General features: G+C 40.3%; 1 long non-coding RNA gene across 1 annotated transcript; it reads left to right on the top strand.

The window, feature by feature from the left end:
* On the top strand, positions 14,650 to 18,471 carry LOC110270229. The gene is made up of 2 exons (XR_002359521.1): positions 14,650 to 14,999; positions 18,228 to 18,471. It is a non-coding gene; the product is annotated as an uncharacterized LOC110270229 (long non-coding RNA).

Raw genomic sequence — 20,465 nt, 5'->3', positions numbered from 1 at the left:
CTAAGCCCTTTAACCTTGATGCCCCTGATTTTGATGCTGTCGAGTTTGTGGACTAGCAAATTGGTCCTTGTGGCACCATCCCTACTAACGATGTTTCTCTCCTTTGCCATTTGGAATTTATTACTCGGAGCAGCGTAAAAATGGCACACATGGGGGCGGCTTTATATCGGACTGCTCAGGATATTCCTATTCATGCTACAAAGGCTTTTATGGAGGAGGCTAAGTTGGAGTTCGACCGGATGAAGGGTTTGAAGGAGGAGCTTGAGGTGAAGGTGACCAAGTTGGAGAAAGATTTGGAGGGTGAAATGGCTAGTTCTATTGCCTTGGCGGCTTCTGCGAAGTTGGCTGAAGACACGGCGTAGAAGCACAAGGAGAGTTATGTCACGACCTATAGGAAAATGATGCATCTCAGGGATGATTTAGAGTCTGCCCGAGCTGATTATGCCGAGCTCCAGGGTCACCTTGTAGGTAGTGTAACTGCTGCTTATGAGAACCTGAAGGAGCAGGTCCGGGTTCTTGCACCCGAGCTCAACCTTACGCTCTTCAGCTTGGATAATGTCGAAAAGGACGGTAAAATTGTCCCTGATGACCCTGATGATGATGATGATGTCGACTCTCCTTCAGTGCCTGCCATCATAGCTTCTGTTGTGCCAACTTCTTCAGCTCCTTCAGCTGAGGTTGGTCATCCCGAGTCAGAACCAGATTGTCAAATCTTGAACCGGGATGATGGGACAGTGGATGCGGTGCCTCTTCAAACTCGTCCTCCTTCACCCCGTATTGATGCTGCTGAGAAGTCTTCGGATCCTCAATGATTATTCTGGATTTTTGTGTAGATAGCCCGGCTTGTGGGCTTTTGAACGTTTTATATTTTGTAAATAGTGGTTCTGACTTTTTGCTACTTTCTTAGTTGCTTGTTTAGCATCTTTATTTTGAAAAACAAAGTAGTTTTCAAGCTCTTGGGGCTGATTTTGGTGGCCTCTTGAGTTTGTTATTATTATATCTTATACTTTTTATGACATGTTTGTCTGCATCTGTCTGGTACCTTTCAGGTTTTTTGGGAGTGTTGGAGCCTTATTGTCTGACCTCTTTAGATTGCCTTTGTATTTTCATACTTGTGGCTTGATTTGGGTCCAACTTGTATGTCGACTTCCTCACTTCGGCCTGAAGTTATTTCTAGTGATCCGTTTTGTTTGGACCTTTGTTAGGTCTTCTGTTTAGGGATCACTTTTTATAACATTTTGGTTTTTTGGGCCAACTTCTTTGCATTGGTCCCTTTTAAGTTATTTCTAGTAATCCTCTATTTGAACTTTGTCAGGTCTCTTTTAGGGATTACTTTTATAACTTTATGTTCTGGGACGACTTCATTATGTCGGGCCCTTCTAAGTTATTTTAGTAATCCTCTTTTTTGGACCTTGTTCAGGTCTCTTTCAGGGTTTACTTTTATAACTTTATGTTCTGGGCCGACTTTATCATGTCGGGCCCTTCAAAGTTATTTTAGTAATCCTCTTTTTTGGACCTTGTTCAGGTCTCTTTCAGGGTTTACTTTTATAACTTTATGTTCTGGGCCGACTTCTTCATGTCGGGCCCTTCGAAGTTATTTTAGTAATCCTCTTTTTTGGACCTTGTTCAGGTCTCTTTCAGGGTTTACTTTTATAACTTTATGTTCTGGACCAACTTCATCATGTCGGGCTATTCGAAGTTATTTTAGTAATCCTCTTTTATAGGGCTGGCCAGACCTCTTTCCAGGGATTTACATTTTATAACTTTGGTTATTGTGTTCGACCGGTCTGACTTCTTTTCGTCGTCCGGTCTTTAAGTTATTTTTTAGCAATCCATTTATTTAAGACCTCGTCAGGTCCTTTCTATGGATCACTTTCAATAACTTCTTGCATTATTCTATTTTCATCTTTGCCGATTTTGTAAAAATTGGGTTTAATGTAACATCCCGCGGTTTTGGAAATCTAAATATAAATAAATTGAGATTTTATCTTATTAAGTTTAAACATTATAATTTTAGAAATTATTTTATTAGAAATAATTAAATAGATTCGGAGATAATTTCGTTTTAAATCAAATAAGATTCTTAAGTAATTTATTATAATTAAATATTTTGTATAATGTTAGTAATTGAAAAATAAAAAAAATTGTACAATCTAATTTAAGTAACTTTTATCCTGAAAAAGGTTATGATTTATTTTATTGATTTGATATCTTATTTTATAAATTAATTAATTAAGAGTAATTAAATTAGTTTTATTAATATTCGGAGTTAAGTTAATTAATATTCTTGTGTAAATTTTTATAGTTGGTTATTTTATATATTTTGAAAATTATATAATTTAATTTAAATAATTTCTATTATGGATAAATTATGATTTATTTTATTAGTTTGAGCTCCTAGAGATTAATTTATTAGGAATGATTAAATGGATTTTTATAAATACTTTAAGTTTAAGTAATTTTATTATAATTAGATATTTTGTAAATTGAAATTAAAGTTTCGGCGATAGAAAAATAATAAAAAGTTATATTATTTAATTTGAATAATTAGTTTTGAGTTTAAACTATAAAAATGTTATTAATATGCTTATTTTATAATTTAAATTAGAAATAATCAATTCAACTTAGCAATATGTTGATAAATAATGTTCTTAAATATTTTTAAGAGAGTATATTTGGTTTTAAAATTACTCTACCTTTCAATTTTATCAAAATATCTATTCATATCTATCTATATTCTTTTATAAAACCCTAATTTCAAACCCTAATTCCCAAATTGAAAATCAGAAACCCTAACCTAATTTCCTCCAACCCTCAGAAGTTGCCAGCCACACTTCCTTACCCCAACGGTCACACAACGCAGAGCAGAGAAAGAGATTTGCGGGAAGAAGAGAAAGAAGACGCCGCTGCTGTCGCGCTTGACTGCCGCTGCCGTCGTCCTCATCGCGCACCGCCACCGTCCAGCAAGTCGTCACGCCGAGCCCGTTCCACTACCGTCAACACTGCCACGGAGAAGAGAAGACAATGTCGTAACGCGAGCCAAGGCCGAGAGGAAGGAGACGTCGCTGTGCCTCCAACGCGACCGATCCACCGCTGCCACTGGTAGGGTTCTGTCGCCGCTGTCCATGGAGCTTCGATTAGCGCCACTGTCATCGCATACCAGAGGAGAGGGGAGCTCGTGTGTGAAGAGTAGCACCCCTGTGCCTCTGTCTTGCTGTTGCTAGCCTCATAGCCATTTCTGAGGCTGCACCGCCGTGCCTCTGGTCATGGGTGGAGTCCACTCCAAGCTGTCACCATCGCAGAATACACGCAGAGGAGAGGGAGAAAGGACCTCCGCCGCTGTCAGGGACGTTGGTGAGTCGTGCACTGTCACCAGAGTTTAAAACAGCACCAGCCTTCTTGTTCTGGTTCTGATTCTCCTATTCTTGAACCTGTAAGCTTTAATCCTTACTCTGCTTCCATTTTATTTCTTAGTCTTCTCTGTTATGAGTAAGGAAAACCTATGTCTCTGTTTAACGCTGCTGCTATGCCTTCCCTGTTTGCTGATGAAACTATCAAAGGTGATAGTGTTGGTGATAATAAAGAACTGTAAGAGTTGCTGCTGCTGCTGTTGCTAGCTTGGTTCGAGTCAGTTGCTGCTACGAATTAAGATGAAAGAGGGGTTGGCTGCGCTTAATTATCGAATTTCGGCTAATCGAGGTAGGAGGTTTAAAACGATTTCAATTTAAGAATGCCTACAAGGTTTATTGAATAACTGCAAATATATTTAATAGCTGTGAGTAATTGATTGATTATGTGAATATTGAATTGTGGCTGAAATTGTGATTGGAATGGTTGAGATTGTTATTTGGAATTGTTGATTAGTGATATTGATTGATTATGTGGATTGGGAATTGTTTGATGACTAATTGTTGAGAATTTCTGAATTTTAATGGGTAATGTTGGATTTGTTGTTGCTGAGCTGTTATTTGGTATATTGTAATGTTAATGAACTTGGTTGGTGGTTGATTTGGAATTGGGTTTGAGGGGTATTGAAGGGTTGGATTTTGAATACAAAATGGTTTACTGAAAATCAGGTTCTCTTGAAATTAAACAGCAACTTTGAAAGTGAATCAGTGGCTCTATAGTGACTGAAATGATGAGAATTTAAATGTTAAGTAAATTATATTAAGTGTGATTGTTGAGATTTAATTTTGAAGGTTTCATATTAACTGGAAACATTAGTTATGATTTTTCAAAGTTAAGTCGTGAATCTGATTTTCTGCACTACTTTAAATGAAATTAGAAACTTTGAAAATCTATAACTAATTCTATGATGATCATATTTGTGTGGGACTAAGTCTGGATTAAGATTGGGTATATAGGGAGTTGGACTAGTGAATTTGAGACTTTTTCATTAAGTTTATGATTTATGGTAAATTTTTGAATTATGGATGTCAAATCTGGTTTTTCTGCAGAACGTTTAACACAGCAGAAATTTGATTCCTCTATTTGAAATTCTGCAGTTTGAATTTTGAAATGGAACTAATTTTAAATAAAACTTTATTCCTATTATTTTAATAACATAAAATTTCAGAACAATTGGACTTGTAGTTTTAAAGATATGAATTTTTGAAGGATGATGCATTATGCAGAAAAAGCCAGATTCTGTTTTCTTAAATTAGTAACTTTGGGAGTTTATAACTTTTGATCCTGGATAGATATTGAGATGAAACCAATTGGAGGTGAAAATTAAGTATGTTTAGCATATGTGATTTAAATTTCAGGATTTTTCATGTTTTAATAAGTGAGTTATGGGACTAGGAAGAGGTTGTGTTCAATGATTTGTAACACAGAATTCTGCAGAGAATTATCTAACTTCGAAGCTACGTTCCTTCTTCATTAAATATGGTATGACCCTGGAACCAATTGAGAAAGAAATTTGGATGAGTTATGTTTAACCACATTAATTTTGAAGGTAGTTGGATTTAATTTGGATTTTATATGAAATTTCGAATGTTGTATGCTGCTGCTGTCTTCTGGTTTTAAAACACTGCAGAGCAGTCACAGTTTTGCTTATATTCCCAAAGTTAGAGTCAGCAAAAAATTATGATTTTTGGTTTAATAGAAAGCTTAATCCGAGACGGTCACATGGATATAAAGTTTGCGTGATTCCCAATTCATTTGATATTTTAAAAACAAAATGGAAATCAGGCTGCCAAGTTGTGTTGGCAATTATTTTGGATATGGAATTTAAGAAATAGATTTTCTATACTATTATCAAATGTTTTTGAGAATATATATTGTTGTGGCAACTGCTGAAAGAGGCTGATAAAATGTTTCAAAAGAAGGAACCCGTAGGGGTGGCTAAGTCTTATTTTTAAACGAGATTATGTCCAAATTTTTATAAAAGTACAAGGACTTAATCAAAATCAATATTTAAGGCTTATTTAATGATAATAACTTCAATAATTCTTTTAAGAAAATATTATTTGGTATACGGGATTATTGGCAAGGGCGTGGGTCTTGTCCCGGAGGCAACCCAAGAGTAATTTTCCGTTCCCAAGAGTATATATTTCCTGCGAGTAGAAAGCAGAGGCTGTCTCAATAGAGCTGCTAATAGTTATATGCGCATTTATTTGAATGAAAAATCGTATCCGAAAAATCGTGAACTCGTGACCAGATAAATGCCGGGAATGCAGGTGCTAACTGACACATGAGCTCATGGCCTGCACTAGGACTAGACATTCATCATATGCATCTATGTGACATTGCTTGGGTGTGTATATTGTAATTGGTTTGCCTAAGTGAATAATTCTGTTTAATTACTAATTACTATACTTGATGTAATTACTCTTGATTGTGTTTGAACCTCATTACCTGTGTTTGTAACTAATTGTTTGGATTGTAGTGATTGGATGTTGATTGAGTTGTTTGGGCCTGAGGCCGTGACTAGTACGTTTGAGGTCTAGTTTTGTATAAAGTATCTGACTGGTTCAGCATAGACTTAATGAACCTATGCTTGGAGCAGGATGATCATTTATACCGCGTAGGTAACTTCTTTTATGATATGGTCTAGTAAAGTATGAAAAATAAAACTGGTTCAGCATAGACTTAATGAACCTATGTTTGGAACAGGTTGGTCATTCATACAGTCTCGGAAATTTTTAAGAGTTTTATAAAGAAAATATGGGTCTAGGATTTTGAAGAATTAACTAATGCTTTTAAAAAAAGGTTAATTTTTTTTAGATGTCTCTGAATGAAATTAACTATTTGCACTTTATTCTTTACTTTCACGGCATTCTCGACCTCTACTGAGAACATGTGGTTTGGTTCTCACCCCCAAATTTTCCACCCTTTCAGTGACACAGTTTTGAAGACGCAATATGAAGCTGCAAGTGATTAGTAGGTTTTCTTTATGGTTTTAATTGCTTTCATAGAGTCCCCTCACTCTTGTCCTTTGAGGTTTTATTTTAACAGAGGGGTAGGTGTTGTATTTGGGTTTATATGACTTCTTATATATAAGAATTACTATTAATAATACTTATATGATTGTTATTATTATTTGCAATGCTTATCTTTGATACATGTCTTGAATGAATAAAAACAAAATTTTCTGGCATTTTCTTAAAACTGAAACGCGAAATCGATACAAAGGCTCAGTAATTAAGTAGTTAATATTAGAAAAGGTCACGTAACGTTCTTTCTAGTAGAAATACCCTGACTTAAGCAAGGTATTTTGCTAAATGGGACGTTACAATATGGTATCAGAGCAGTCCTTCCTGTAGAGCCTTGGGAGTGGACTGACTATGCTTCATTGCATACTCTGAGTGTCTGTCATGCCTTAAGACTTGTCTTGGTGACGAGAGTTTTTGTTTTATATGCATGACTGTCTAATGATTAACGCTATTAGTTTACCATTGCATACCTCATGGTATCAAGTTTGGCCAACTTAATACTAATGATTTATGTATATGGAACACTAATGGGTTATCATAAACGAAATAGAAGTGATAGGTTAACGCGAATTACGAGGTTTTGGGGACGTTAGAAACTAAATTCTAGAGATTAGTTCCGTTTCGACGTATGCTCTTGATTCATGCTTAGCGTTATTTCCTTCTCTACTAATTGTATTGGAATTTCTAGTTTCTTATCTCTTCCTTGCTAACTTTGTATTATCATTCGTGCACGTCCTTGCTTGACTCTGTATCTGGTTGTTGTTTGAATCTTTTAAAACATTTATCCTTACCTTATAAATCCTATGCTCCTTTCTCTGAACTCTGATTTATTTTGGTGCAACATATCATCTCTTGTAATTTCCTTCTTGAGTACTTGTTTCAAATTCTCTTCGAGAAAAAATTCAATTTAAATCTTTTCTTACTTGGCTGTATCCACAACCCTTACTCAAATTTTGATGAGATTGTTTTTAATTCAGCCTAAACTTTCTTACATAAACTCTGAAATTTCTTTATATAGTTTAATCTTGTTTATTTGTGATATACCATTATTCTTTTATTGATTTATAGAAAATTTTATTTTAGAATATATTCTTTGAATTGAAACTGATTTTCTTCCAACTTTATTATTCTTATAGCTATTCTTACCTAATTATGTACTTAAGTATCCTTTAAGATTTTTAAAGAAAATATTTTTCCCTTAGTGCCAAACAAGCTTTAATTTACAAACCATGCATGATTTGTTTTGATTTAAAAATTAAATTGATATAACATATTATTTATACTAAGTTTAGTACATTGAAAAAATGTTAGATTTATATATATTCTTTTAAAAAAGATAAACTAATTTCCTCTATTCCAAATTGAAGTTGTTCAAAATTGTTGTACTATTTTCCCTAATGATGTTCATATGAAACTGTTCGATTCATAATTTCTTCCTAAGCCTTGAATTAACTTCCTTTTTGCTCCATTTCATTGCTTATATATATCCTTGTTTGTTGACGATCTCACGTATTCCTTCAAAATCTTGCGAATTACCATCTTGTACAATTATGAACTTGAGTATTCTTCTAATTTCTCACATAAACCTTTCGTGCCGCTTGTCTTTCTCTTCTCATGTTTCGTATTCCTTATATGCGTTAGTTCTTAGGGATGCGATTTTTGTGCGGAGAAAGTGAGTCTGGTAAGTGTACGAAGTTATAAGGAGTCATGAAGTTTTGAGGCTACGAGAGGAAGTGATCATGCTTTGTTAAGAGTTCTGAACGAACATTATGCATATTTACTTTTAGATTTTGAAATTTTGTTTGCATCAAATTATTTCTATTAACTTTTACATCACCTAATATATTTTCTTCTGTGTTTGTGATATAATTTTCTTGGTATCTTTAAAATATTCAAAAGGGGATGTGAATATGAATCTTTTCTCCATCTTAGATCAATTTTTGAGGGCGAAAACTTTTGTAAGTTAGATAGAATGTAACATCCCGCGTTTTTGGAAATCTAAATATAAATAAATTGAGATTTTATCTTATTAAAATTAAACTTTATAATTTTAGAAATTATTTTATTAGAAATAATTAAATAGATTCGGAGATAATTTCGTTTTAAATCAAATAAGATTCTTAAGTAATTTATTATAATTAAATATTTTGTATAATGTTAGTAATTGAAAAATAAAAAAAAAAAGAAATTGTACAATTTAATTTAAGTAACTTTTATCCTGAAAAAGGTTACGATTTATTTTATTGATTTGATATCTTATTTTATAAATTAATCAATTGAGAGTAATTAAATTAGTTTTATTAATATTCGGAGTTGTTACGGCCTGGCCCAAAACTCACGCGGGTCAACCCGACCCGAGTCCTCGCCGGCCCAATGGTGCGTCCTCCACCCGACCCGGACACGCGTCCCGTACGGCTTGCACACAGCCGTGGGACAACACCTTTGAGGGTATGGGCCTGCCCACTGGAAGGGCCCACACTGACATGTATATAAGGGGGAGACTGGCTCTCCCCCCAAGGTACATCCCATTCACACATCATTCCCTCTCCGCCTGCACATATTCTGACAAGGGCGTCGGAGTGTCTTTGCAGGTGGCACCCCCCTTCTCCATCAGAAGTGCTCGGGACCTCGCTCGCCCGGAACCAGGAGGTCACGACCAGGCGAGCCTCTCCACCCTCCGAAGTATTGACCTCAGGGTCCTGATCCGAACCGTCCGGTACCCGACTTACCGAACATTGGCGCCGTCTGTGGGGAAGGACGTTCATGGATTTCGTACTGGTCCAGACTGGGACTGGTTCCGAGGTAGCGCCTCCCATACTCGGGGGAGGCGCCGTCGCGGCGGAATCCCGGCAGCAGCAACGGTCGCCCACGAGGGATGCGACGCAGACTCACGAGAGACGCCCCTTCGGGGGGACGGGTGACAACCACGCCAGGATAATGCAAGAACTACGCCACAGGATGCAAGACTTAGAGCGCAGACTAGCAGAAAGAGAGCGCGACCAACGCTCCCCAGAGCGGAGCCCCACCCGTTCCCGTTCAAGAAGCCGCTCGATGCGCACGCCAAGCCCCCATTGCGAGTCGGAGAGCACTGAGGAACGGATAAGCCCCAGAAGAAGAAGTCGCGACCCCATTATCTACGCCCGACACGAAAGGCGGCGCGCGTCGAACAGAGGCAACGAGGAACGTCACCGCGAGAACAATGAGTCGAGAAGAACTGCCCGAGGACCTGTCATAATAGGAGCGACCCCTTTCCACCGCTCTGTACTCGAGGTCCGATTACCAAAACATTTCGACAAACCGACAGACATGAAGTATGACGGAACACAAGACCCCCTAGAACACTTGACGGCCTTCGAGGCCAGGATGAACCTAGAAGGGGTGGGAGACGAGGTCAGATGTCGCGCTTTCCCGGTCACCTTAGCGGGCCCGGCAATACGGTGGTTTAACAACCTCCCGCAAGGCTCGGTGACCCAATTTACCGACATCAGCCGCGCCTTCTTGGCTCAGTTCACAACTAGGATTGTCAAAGCCAAACACCCAATCAATTTGCTGGGGGTGACACAGAGACCCGGAGAGCCGACCAGGAAGTACCTGGACCGTTTTAATGACGAGTGCTTGGAGATTGACGGTCTGACGGACTCGGTGGCAAGTTTGTGCTTAACGAACGGGCTGTCGAATGAGGATTTCAGGAAACACCTCACCACGAAGCCCGTCTGGACGATGCAAGAGATCCAGTGCGTGGCCAAAGAATACATTAATGACGAGGAAGTCAGCCGGGTCGTGGCTGCCAATAAGCGGCAGCCCGCCTACAACCAATCCCGGCACTTCGAAGCCAGAGAAAGACCAAAGGAACACGCCAAGGACGGCGGTCCGAGCAAACCATCCAAACCGTTCCCCCGAGTTGGGAGGTTCACCAACTACACCCCCCTTACGGCATCGATCACTGAAGTTTACCAACAGATAGCAGAAAAGGGGATACTGTCGAAGCCCCGACCACTGAAGGACAGGACGGGAGGAAACAAGAACCTCTACTGCGAGTACCACAAGGGTTACGGGCACAAGACCCAAGACTGCTTTGACCTAAAGGACACCCTCGAGCAAGCTATCAGGGACGGCAAACTCGCCGACTTCTCCCACCTTATAAGGGAACCAAGGAGACGCAACCGGGACAACGACAACGAGGACAGATCCCGACCAACAAGACGACGACAGGAGCCAGAGGGTGACGACCACGGTCTCACAATGGTAAACGTGGTGACGGCCAGGAACACCGCCCCGAGGTCGAAATCGGCGCAGAAGAAAGATGCCAAGGTCTTAGCGATCTCCGCCCCACCTGGTAGAGGTCTTAAGGGTCTCCCACCTATCTCTTTCGGCCCGGAGGACCAATGGTTCGACGAAGCGCCGGAAAGTCCGCCCATGGTCATCACGGCTAGGGTCGGAACTGGCCTCGTCAAACGAATCCTGGTAGACACGGGGGCAGACTCAAACATCATGTTCCGAAACGTTTTCGATGCCCTGGGATTGAGAGATTCCGACCTGACGACCCACCAGCACGGTGTGGTAGGGTTAGGAGACCACTTCATAAAGCCAGATGGAATCATCACACTCCCGACATCTGTGGGACAAGGGCAAAGACGAAGGACAATCATGGCAGACTTTGTAATATTACGAGATTCAACGGCCTATAACATCATCCTGGGGAGAAAGACCATTAACGACCTGGGGGCAGCTATCAGTACGAAACTACTGGTGATGAAGTTCATCACCGATGACGGATCCGTGGGATCCCTTCGGGGCGACTTGGAAACGGCAGTCGCTTGCGACCATGCCAGCCTTTCCCTCAGAAAAAAATCAAAGGAGGCGTCAGGAGTTTTCCTGGCCGACCTGGACGCCAGGGTAGACGACAAACCCAGACCAGAGCCAGAAGGAGACTTGGAGAAGTTCAGAGTCGGCGAGGAGCACGATAAGTTCACATTCATAAACAGGAACCTCCCGCACGAAATAAAGGAGCCTTTGATGGAGATGATCAGGGCTAACGCCGACCTCTTCGCCTGGACGCCTGCCGACATGCCAGGAATAGACCCCCAGCTCATGTCACACCACCTGGCCGTAAAGACAGGAGCCAAACCAGTGGCCCAGAGAAGGAGGAAAATGTCGCAGGAAAGGGCAGACGAGGTAGCCAAGCAAACGGCCAGCCTCTTAGAAGCGGGATTCATCCGGGAATTGGATTACTCAAGGCTCTCCTAGGCGGACTAATGCTGGCTCGGGAAGTCAGGGTGACGAGGGTCGAAGTATGCAGCGACTCCCAAGTCGTCACCTCGCAGGTAAACGGAAGCTACCAAGCCCGAGACCCCCTCCTCCAAAAGTACTTGGAAAAGGTTAAGCAAATGATGAGCCAGTTCCAGGAGGTCATTATCCAGCACGTTCCAAGAGAAAAGAACACATCGCAATAAACGACGACTTCTCCTCAGCAGCATTAAGCTTTCCCCCCATCTCGGACAGCTGACCCTGGAGGAGCTCAACTTGATCCTTAAAGTCGTTATTCGCCTTAACAGAAGACTCAAGCTTCCTCCGAAGCGCCTCCATACCAGATAGCTCAAACTCAGCCTTCCGAGCTATCACGGCCCCACGAAGCAAGGTGCGATACATCCACCTCGCCTGTCCGGATAGCTCGGTTGCATGAAAATGCTCTTTCTTCCCGGGTATCAACTGGGAGTCAATGAACTTGGAGGCATCAAAATTCCTCTCCATTACGGTTAGGACCCCCTCCGGGCTGGAAGACATCTTTCGCTTCTTAGGAGTGTGGATAAGCTCCACGTCGCTATCTGGATGGGGGGAGAGGGTCGCCTTCCCATCGGCAGGTCCCTCCTCATGGGTAGGGGAAACTTGACCCCCTAGGCCCTGCTTTCCCGACGTCTCGGTATCCTGGGCAGGGGAAGCCTGACCCTCTTTTTCCCCTGACGGACCCTCCGACTTGCCGGCCCCCTTTTCTTCGGCATTCTCATCATCACTAGCCTCAAAAAAGGTCTTCATCAGGTTCTCAAGACCGGTCACGGTGGCAGACATTTCCACTACGAATAAAGAACAAGAACGTTAGTCGTCAAACCGGAAAGAAGAAGGACCCCCACACAGGTAACCGGCTTGCCGGAACTCCGTCAATTCCTCCAAGTCCATCTGGTTGGGTGAACTCCTTATATCGTCTGTCACCCAAGCATACGGGTCGTAAGCCGCAGCGGATCCGGAAGACCGGGAGACAACACGAGGCATACCTACAGCGGGGTACCACTCCGTTAGTCTATGAGGCCGGGAGCCCGAAAAAACTCAGAAACTACGCCTTTTCAACTCAATCATGACCAGATACGGCTAAAAACCACGCCTACCTCACAAACCACCCAAAAAAGCCTATCCTGGAATGGTACCCCTCTCCTAACCCACCTATCCCAACACTGAAAAAACCTCTTAACAAAAATAAAACCAGCCATGCAGTAGATGCAAACAAAAAATCACACAATAACAGAGCATAACACAGACACCAGAAGAGAGAAATCAGAAGATTACCTGGAACGATGAAAGAAATCTGGGCTGGAAGTTGAAGCAGGAAGGAGTTCACGCAGGAAACTTTGGATGTCAGGGAGAGAAGAAGTTGGAAATGATAAGAGTGGGGGGTGGATAGGGAGAAAACTGTTTAAAAACCACCCCCAAAAGCGCGAAAGGAAGCAGGGGCAAGATAGTCTTTACGCACGGGTTTTTTCAAATCATTATGAGCATTAAATGCCCAGCGCGGAGAACGAAACGGCAAACAGATGCCACAGCAGATCAAGAGACACGCGCACAAGAGACGCGTCCCTCCCACGATCAGCCGACCCAACGACAACGCACGAGTGTAAACATCACGCGCCACCAATGGCCCCCACGGCCATCACTGACGCGTCGGGGGCACTGTTACGGCCTGGCCCAAAACTCACGCGGGTCAACCCGACCCGAGTCCTCGCCGGCCCAATGGTGCGTCCTCCACCCGACCCGGACACGCGTCCCGTACGGCTTGCACACAGCCGTGGGACAACACCTTTGAGGGTATGGGCCTGCCCACTGGAAGGGCCCACTACTGACATGTATATAAGGGGGAGACTGGCTCTCCCCCCAAGGTACGTCCCATTCACACATCATTCCCTCTCCGCCTGCACATATTCTGACAAGGGCGTCGGAGTGTCTTTGCAGGTGGCACCCCCCTTCTCCATCAGAAGTGCTCGGGACCTCGCTCGCCCGGAACCAGGAGGTCACGACCAGGCGAGCCTCTCCACCCTCCGAAGTATTGACCTCAGGGTCCTGATCCGAACCGTCCGATACCCGACTTACCGAACAGGAGTTAAGTTAATTAATATTCTTGTGTAAATTTTTATAGTTGGTTATTTTATATATTTTGAAAATTGTATAATTTAATTTAAATAATTTTTATTATGGATAAATTATGGTTTATTTTATTAGTTTGAGCTCCTAGAGATTAATTTATTAGGAATGATTAAATGGATTTTTATAAATACTTTAAGTTTAAGTAATTTTATTATAATTAGATATTTTGTAAATTGAAATTAAAGTTTCGGTGATAGAAAAATAATAAAAAGTTATATTATTTAATTTGAATAATTAGTTTTGAGTTTAAACTGTATTTTATAAAAATGTGATTAATATGCTTATTTTATAATTTAAATTAGAAATAATCAGTTCAACTTAGCAATATATTGATAAATAATATTCTTAAGTATTTTTAAGAGAGTATATTTGGTTTTAAAATTACTCTACCTTTCAATTTTATCAAAATATCTATTCATATCTATCTATATTCTTTTATAAAATCCTAATTTCAAACCCTAATTCCCAAATTGAAAATCAGAAACCCTAACCTAATTTCCTCCAACCCTCAGCAGCTGCCAGCCACACTTCCTTACCCCAACGGTCACACAACGTAGAGCAGAGAAAGAGATTTGCGGGAAGAAGAGAAAGAAGACGCCGCTGCTGTCGCGCTTGACTGCCGCTGCCGTCGTCCTCATCGCGCACCGCCACCGTCCAGCAGGTTGTCACGCCGAGCCCGTTCCACCATCGTCAACACTTCCATGGAGAAGAGAAGACGACGTCGTAACGCGAGTCAAGGCCGAGAGAAAGGGGACGTAGCTGTGCCTCCAACGCGACCGATCCACCACTGCCACTGGTAGGGTTCTGTCGCCGCTGTCCATGGAGCTTCAATTAGCGCCACTGTCATCGCATACCAGAGGAGAGGGGAGCTCGTGTGTGAAGAGTAGCGCCGCTGTGCCTCCGTCGTGCCTTCATCACCATCGAACTGTCTTGCTGTTGCTAGCCTCATAGCCACTTCTGAGGCTGCGCCGCCGTGCCTCTGGTCATGGGTGGAGTCCACTCCAAGCTGTCACCATCGCAGAATACACGCAGAGGAGAGGGAGAAAGGACCTCCGCCGCTGTCAGGATCGTTGGTGAGTCGTGCACTGTCACCAGAGTTTAAAACAGCACCAGCCTTCTTGTTCTGGTTCTGATTTTCCTATTCTTGAACCTGTAAGCTTTAATCCTTACTCTGCTTCCATTTTATTTCTTAGTCTTCTCTGTTATGAGTAAGGAAAACCTATGTCTCTGTTTAACGCTGCTGCTATGCCTTCCCTGTTTGCTGATGAAACTATCAAAGGTGATAGTGTTAGTGATAATAGAGAACTGTAAGAGTTGCTGCTGCTGCTGCTGTTGCTAGCTTGGTTCGAGTCAGTTGCTGCTACGAATTAAGATGAAAGAGGGGTTGGCTGCGCTTAATTATCGAATTTCGGCTAATCGAGGTAGGGGGTTTAAAACGAGTTCAATTTAAGAATGCCGACAAGGTTTATTGAATAACTGCAAATAGATTTAATAGCTGTGAGTAATTGATTAATTATGTGAATATTGAATTGTGGCTGAAATTGTGATTGGAATGGTTGAGATTGTGATTTGGAATTGTTGATTAGTGATATTGATTGATTATGTGGATTGGGAATTGTTTGATGACTAATTGTTGAGAATTTATGAATTTTAATGGGTAATGTTGGATTTGTTGTCGCTGAGCTGTTATTTGGTATATTGTAATATTAATGAACTTGGTTGATGGTTGATTTGGAATTGGTTTTGAGGGGTATTGAAGGGTTGGATTTTGAATACAAAATGGTTTACTGAAATTAAACAGCAACTTTGAAAGTGAATCAGTGGCTCTATAGTGACTGAAATGATGAGAATTTAAATGTTAAGTAAATTATATTAAGTGTGATTGTTGAGATTTAATTTTGAAAGTTTCATATTAACTGAAAACATTAGTTATGATTTTTCAAAGTTAAGTCGTGAATCTGATTTTCTGCACTACTTTAAATGAAATTAGAAACTTTGAAAATCTATAACTAATTCTATGATGATCATATTTGTATGGGACTAAGTCTGGATTAAGATTGGGTATATAGGGAGTTGGACTAGTGAATTTGAGACTTTTTCATTAAGTTTATGATTTATGGTAAATTTTTGAATTATGGATGTCAAATCTGGTTTTTCTGCAGAACGTTTAACACAGCAGCAACTTGATTCCTCTATTGGAAATTCAGCAGTTTGAATTTTGAAATGAAACTAATTTTAAATAAAACTTTATTCATATTATTTTAATGCCATAAAATTTCAGAACAATTGGACTTGTAGTTTTAAAGATATGAATTTTTGAAGGATGATGCATTATGCAGAAAAAGCCAGATTCTGTTTTCTTAAATTAGTAACTTTGGGAGTTTATAACTTTTGATCCTAGATAGATATTGAGATGAAACCAATTGGAGGTGAAAATTAAGTATGTTTAGCATATGTGATTTAAATTTCAGGGTTTTTTATGTTTTAATAAGTGAGTTATGGGACTAGGAAGAGGTTGTGTTCAATGATTTGTAAAACAGAATTCTGCAGAGAATTATCTAACTTCGAAGCTACGTTACTTCTTCATTAAAAATGGTATGACCCTGGAACAAATTGAGAAAGAAATTTGGATGAGTTATGTTTAACCACAGTAATTTTGAAGGTAGTTGGATTTAATTTGAATTTTATATGAAATTTCGAATGTTGTATGCTGCTGCTGTCTTCTGGTTTTAAAATACTGCAGAGCAGTCACGGTTTTGCTTATATTCCCGAAGCTAGAGTCAGCAAAAAATTATGATTTTTGATTTAATAGAAAGCTTAATCCGAGACGGTCGCATGGATATAAAGTTTGCGTGGTTCCGAATTCATTTGATATTTTAAAAACAAAATAGAAATCAGGCTGCCAAGTTGTGTTGGCAATTATTTTGGATATGGAATTTAAGAAATAGATTTTCTATACTATTATCAAATGTTTTTGAGAATATATATTGTTGTGGCAACTGCTGAAAGAGGCTGATGAAATGTTGAGAAAGAAGGAACCCGTAGGGGTGGCTAAGTCCTATTTTTAAAGGAGATTATGTCCAAATTTTTATAAAAGTACAAGGACTTAATCAAAATCAATATTTAAGGCTTATTTAATGATAATAACTTCAATGAATCTTTCAAGAAAATATTATTTGGTATACGGGATTGTTGGCAAGGGCGTGGGTCTTATCCCACTTGCGTACTTGCAATTAAGAAAGAAAAAGGAAAGAGTAAAGTACTTATTGTATGATTATCTGTTGCTTGAGGCAACCCAAGAGATATTTGTTTATTTGTTTGTTGCTTGAAGCAACCCAAGAGATGTTTGTTTGTTGCTTGCGGCAACCCAAGAGATGTTTGTTTGTTGCTTGCGTCAACCCAAGAGATATTATATATATATTTGTTGCTTAATGCAACCCAAGAGATATTATATATTTATTTGTTGCTTAATGCAACCCAAGAGATATTATTTATTTGTTTGTTGCTTAATGCAACCCAAGAGATGTTTGCTTATTTATCTGTTGCCCTGAGACAACCCAAGAATAATTTTCCGTTCCCAAGAGTATATATTTCCTGCGAGTAGAAAGCAGAGGCTGTCTCAATAGAGCTGCTAATAGTTATATGCGCATTTATTTGAACGGAAAATCGTATCCGGGAAATCGTGAACTCGTAACCGGATAAATGTCGGGAATGCAGGTGCTAACCGACACATGAGCTCATGGCCTGCACTAGGACTAGACATTCATCATATGCATCTATGTGACATTGCTTGGGTGTGTATATTGTAATTGGTTTGCCTAAGTGAATAATTCTGTTTAATTGCTAATTACTATACTTGATGTAATTGCTCTTGATTTTGTTTGAACCTCATTACCTGTGTTTGTAACTGATTGTTTGGATTGTAGTGATTGGATGTTGATTGAGTTGTTTGGGCTTGAGGTCGTGACTGGTACGTTTGAGGTCTAGTTTTGTATAAAGTATCTGACTGGTTCAGCATAGACTTAATGAACCTATGCTTGGAGCAGGATGATCATTTATACCGCGTAGGTAACTTCTTTTATGATATGGTCTAGTAAAGTATGAAAAATCAAACTGGTTCAGCATAGACTTAATGAACCTATGTTTGGAACAGGTTGGTCATTCATACAGTCTAGGAAATTTTTAAGAGTTTTATAAAGAAAATATGGGTCTAGGATTTTGAAGAATTAACTAATGCTTTTAAAAAAAAGGTTAATTTTCTTTTAGATGTCTCTGAATGAAATTAACTATTTGCACTTTATTCTTTACTTTCACGGCATTCTCGACCTCTACTGAGAACATGTGGTTTGGTTCTCACCTCCAAATTTTCCACCCTTTCAGTGACACAGGTTTGAAGACGCAATATGAAGCTGCAAGCGATTAGTAGGTTTTCTTTATGGTTTTAATTGCTTTCATAGAGTCCCCTCGCTCTTGTCCTTTGAGGTTTTATTTTAACAGAGGGGTAGGTGTTGTATTTGGGTTTATATGACTTCTTATGTATGAGAATTACTATTAATAATACTTATATGATTGTTATTATTATTTGCAATGCTTATCTTTGATACATATCTTGAATGAATAAAAACGAAATTTTCTGGCATTTTCTTAAAACTGAAACACGAAATCGATACAAAGGCTCAGTAATTAAGTAGTTAATATTAGAAAAGGTCACGTAACGTTCTTTCTAGTAGAAATACCCTGACTTAAGCAAGGTATTTTGCTGGAGGACGTTACATTTAATCCCCGTTTGGTCGACCTTTTGATGAATTTGATATTCATCTTTGTTGGTCTTTATCGCGATCGTGCAGTGAATTTGATTTTCACTTTCTGCCGATCTGTAGCTTTATAATTGGGCGATGAATTTTTAGCGTTTCAGATTAATGCGTCTTGAAAATTTGTAGAAGATCTAAACAATTTTATTCAAAAGAAAATGCAGATATATACATGTGGGAGTTTTATCCCTCTAAGTCGGGCAATTTGTAGGTCTTGGCTTGGAACCTCATTAAAAAACCTTTTCAGGAAAAAAAGTGCGCCTTATCCTAAGATCCTTTATTACCCCTAACTATAGTGCCTTCTTAGGTTGCAGGCGTGCCATGACCTAGGAAGCTCTCGCCCTTCGTGTTCGGACAGTCTGTAGTAGCCCTTTCCAAGTACTTCTATGACTCGGTAGGGTCCTTTCCAATTTGTTGCCAGCTTTCCTTTTCCAGGTCGAGTTGTTCCGATATCATTTCGGATTAGGATGAGGTCTCTATGCAAAACTTCACGGCATTACATTAGGATGAGGCCTCTTCCCTGATTCGAGCTCTTTTTCGGATTTCTGGAAGTAGGTCGAGTTCTTCCCTTTGAAGTTGGGAGTTGGCTTCTTCATTATAGTGGATCACTCTGGGCGACCCTTCTTCAATCTCCACTGGGATCATTGCCTCCATTCCATAAGCTAATCAAAAGGGTGATTCCTTTGTGGTGGAATGTGGCGTTGTTCGGTATGCCCATAGGACTTGTGGGAGCTCTTCAGCCCAGGCTCCCTTTGCGTCCTGTAATCTCTATTTTAGACCAGCCAATATGACTTTGTTGGCAGCTTCGGCTTGTCCATTGGCCTGGAGATGTTCTACAGAGGTGAATTGGTGTTTTATGTTCAAGTTGGCCACTAACTTTCTGAAGCCTGCATCTGTGAATTGGGTGCCATTGTCTGTGGTGATGGAGTATGGAACCACAAACCTTGTGAAAATATTTCTATATAGGAATTTTTGACTTCGTTGAGTAGTGGCGTTAGCTAGGGATTCTGCCTCGATCCATTTTGTGAAGTAGTCTACCCCTATTATGAGGAATTTGACTTGTCCTGATCCCTGAGGGAAAGGTCCGAGAAGGTCGAGTCCCCATTTTGCGAATGGCCAGGGTGAGGTTACGCTGATGAGCTCCTCTGGCGGGGCGATGTGAAAGTTGGCATGTTTCTGACATCGTGGACACGTCTTTACGAACTCTGTGGCTTCTTTTTGTAGAGTTGGCCAATAAAATCCGGCTCAGAGTACTTTTCTGGTAAGTGCCTAGCTCCGAGATGATTGCCACAGATGTCACTGTGTACTTCTTCTAAAACTTCCTTTGTGTTGCAAGTCGGTACACATTTTAACAATGGTATTGAAATCCCTCTTTTGTATAGAGTATTGTTTATGATAGTGTAGTATTGTGCCTCCCTTTTAAACCTCTTTACCTCCTTCTTATCTGTGGGGAGTGTTTCTGTTTTGAGGTAGTTAATTATGGGAGTCATCCATCCTTGATCCGGATTTGTTATGGCTAGGACTTTTTCTTCATCCGAGATTGACGGGTTCTACAGCATTTCTTGGATAAGGCTTCTATTGTTGCCTCCTGGTTTGGTGCTGGCTAGTTTTGAGAGTGCATCAGCTCGGGCGTTCTGTTCCCGGGGTATGTGGCGGACCTCATATTCCCCGAGTTGTCCGAGCTGTTCCCTGGTTTTGTCCAAGTATTTTTTCATGGTGGGATTCTTAGCTTGGTAGCTCCTTGCAATTTGTGAAGTGACCATCTGTGAGTCGCTGAAGATAATGAGCTTTTGAGCTCCAACCTCTT

This window comes from Arachis ipaensis, chromosome B03 (assembly GCF_000816755.2).
Source record: "Arachis ipaensis cultivar K30076 chromosome B03, Araip1.1, whole genome shotgun sequence".
In the NCBI taxonomy this organism is placed as follows: Eukaryota; Viridiplantae; Streptophyta; class Magnoliopsida; order Fabales; family Fabaceae; genus Arachis; species Arachis ipaensis.
This window is presented reverse-complemented; position numbering and strand designations above follow the sequence as displayed.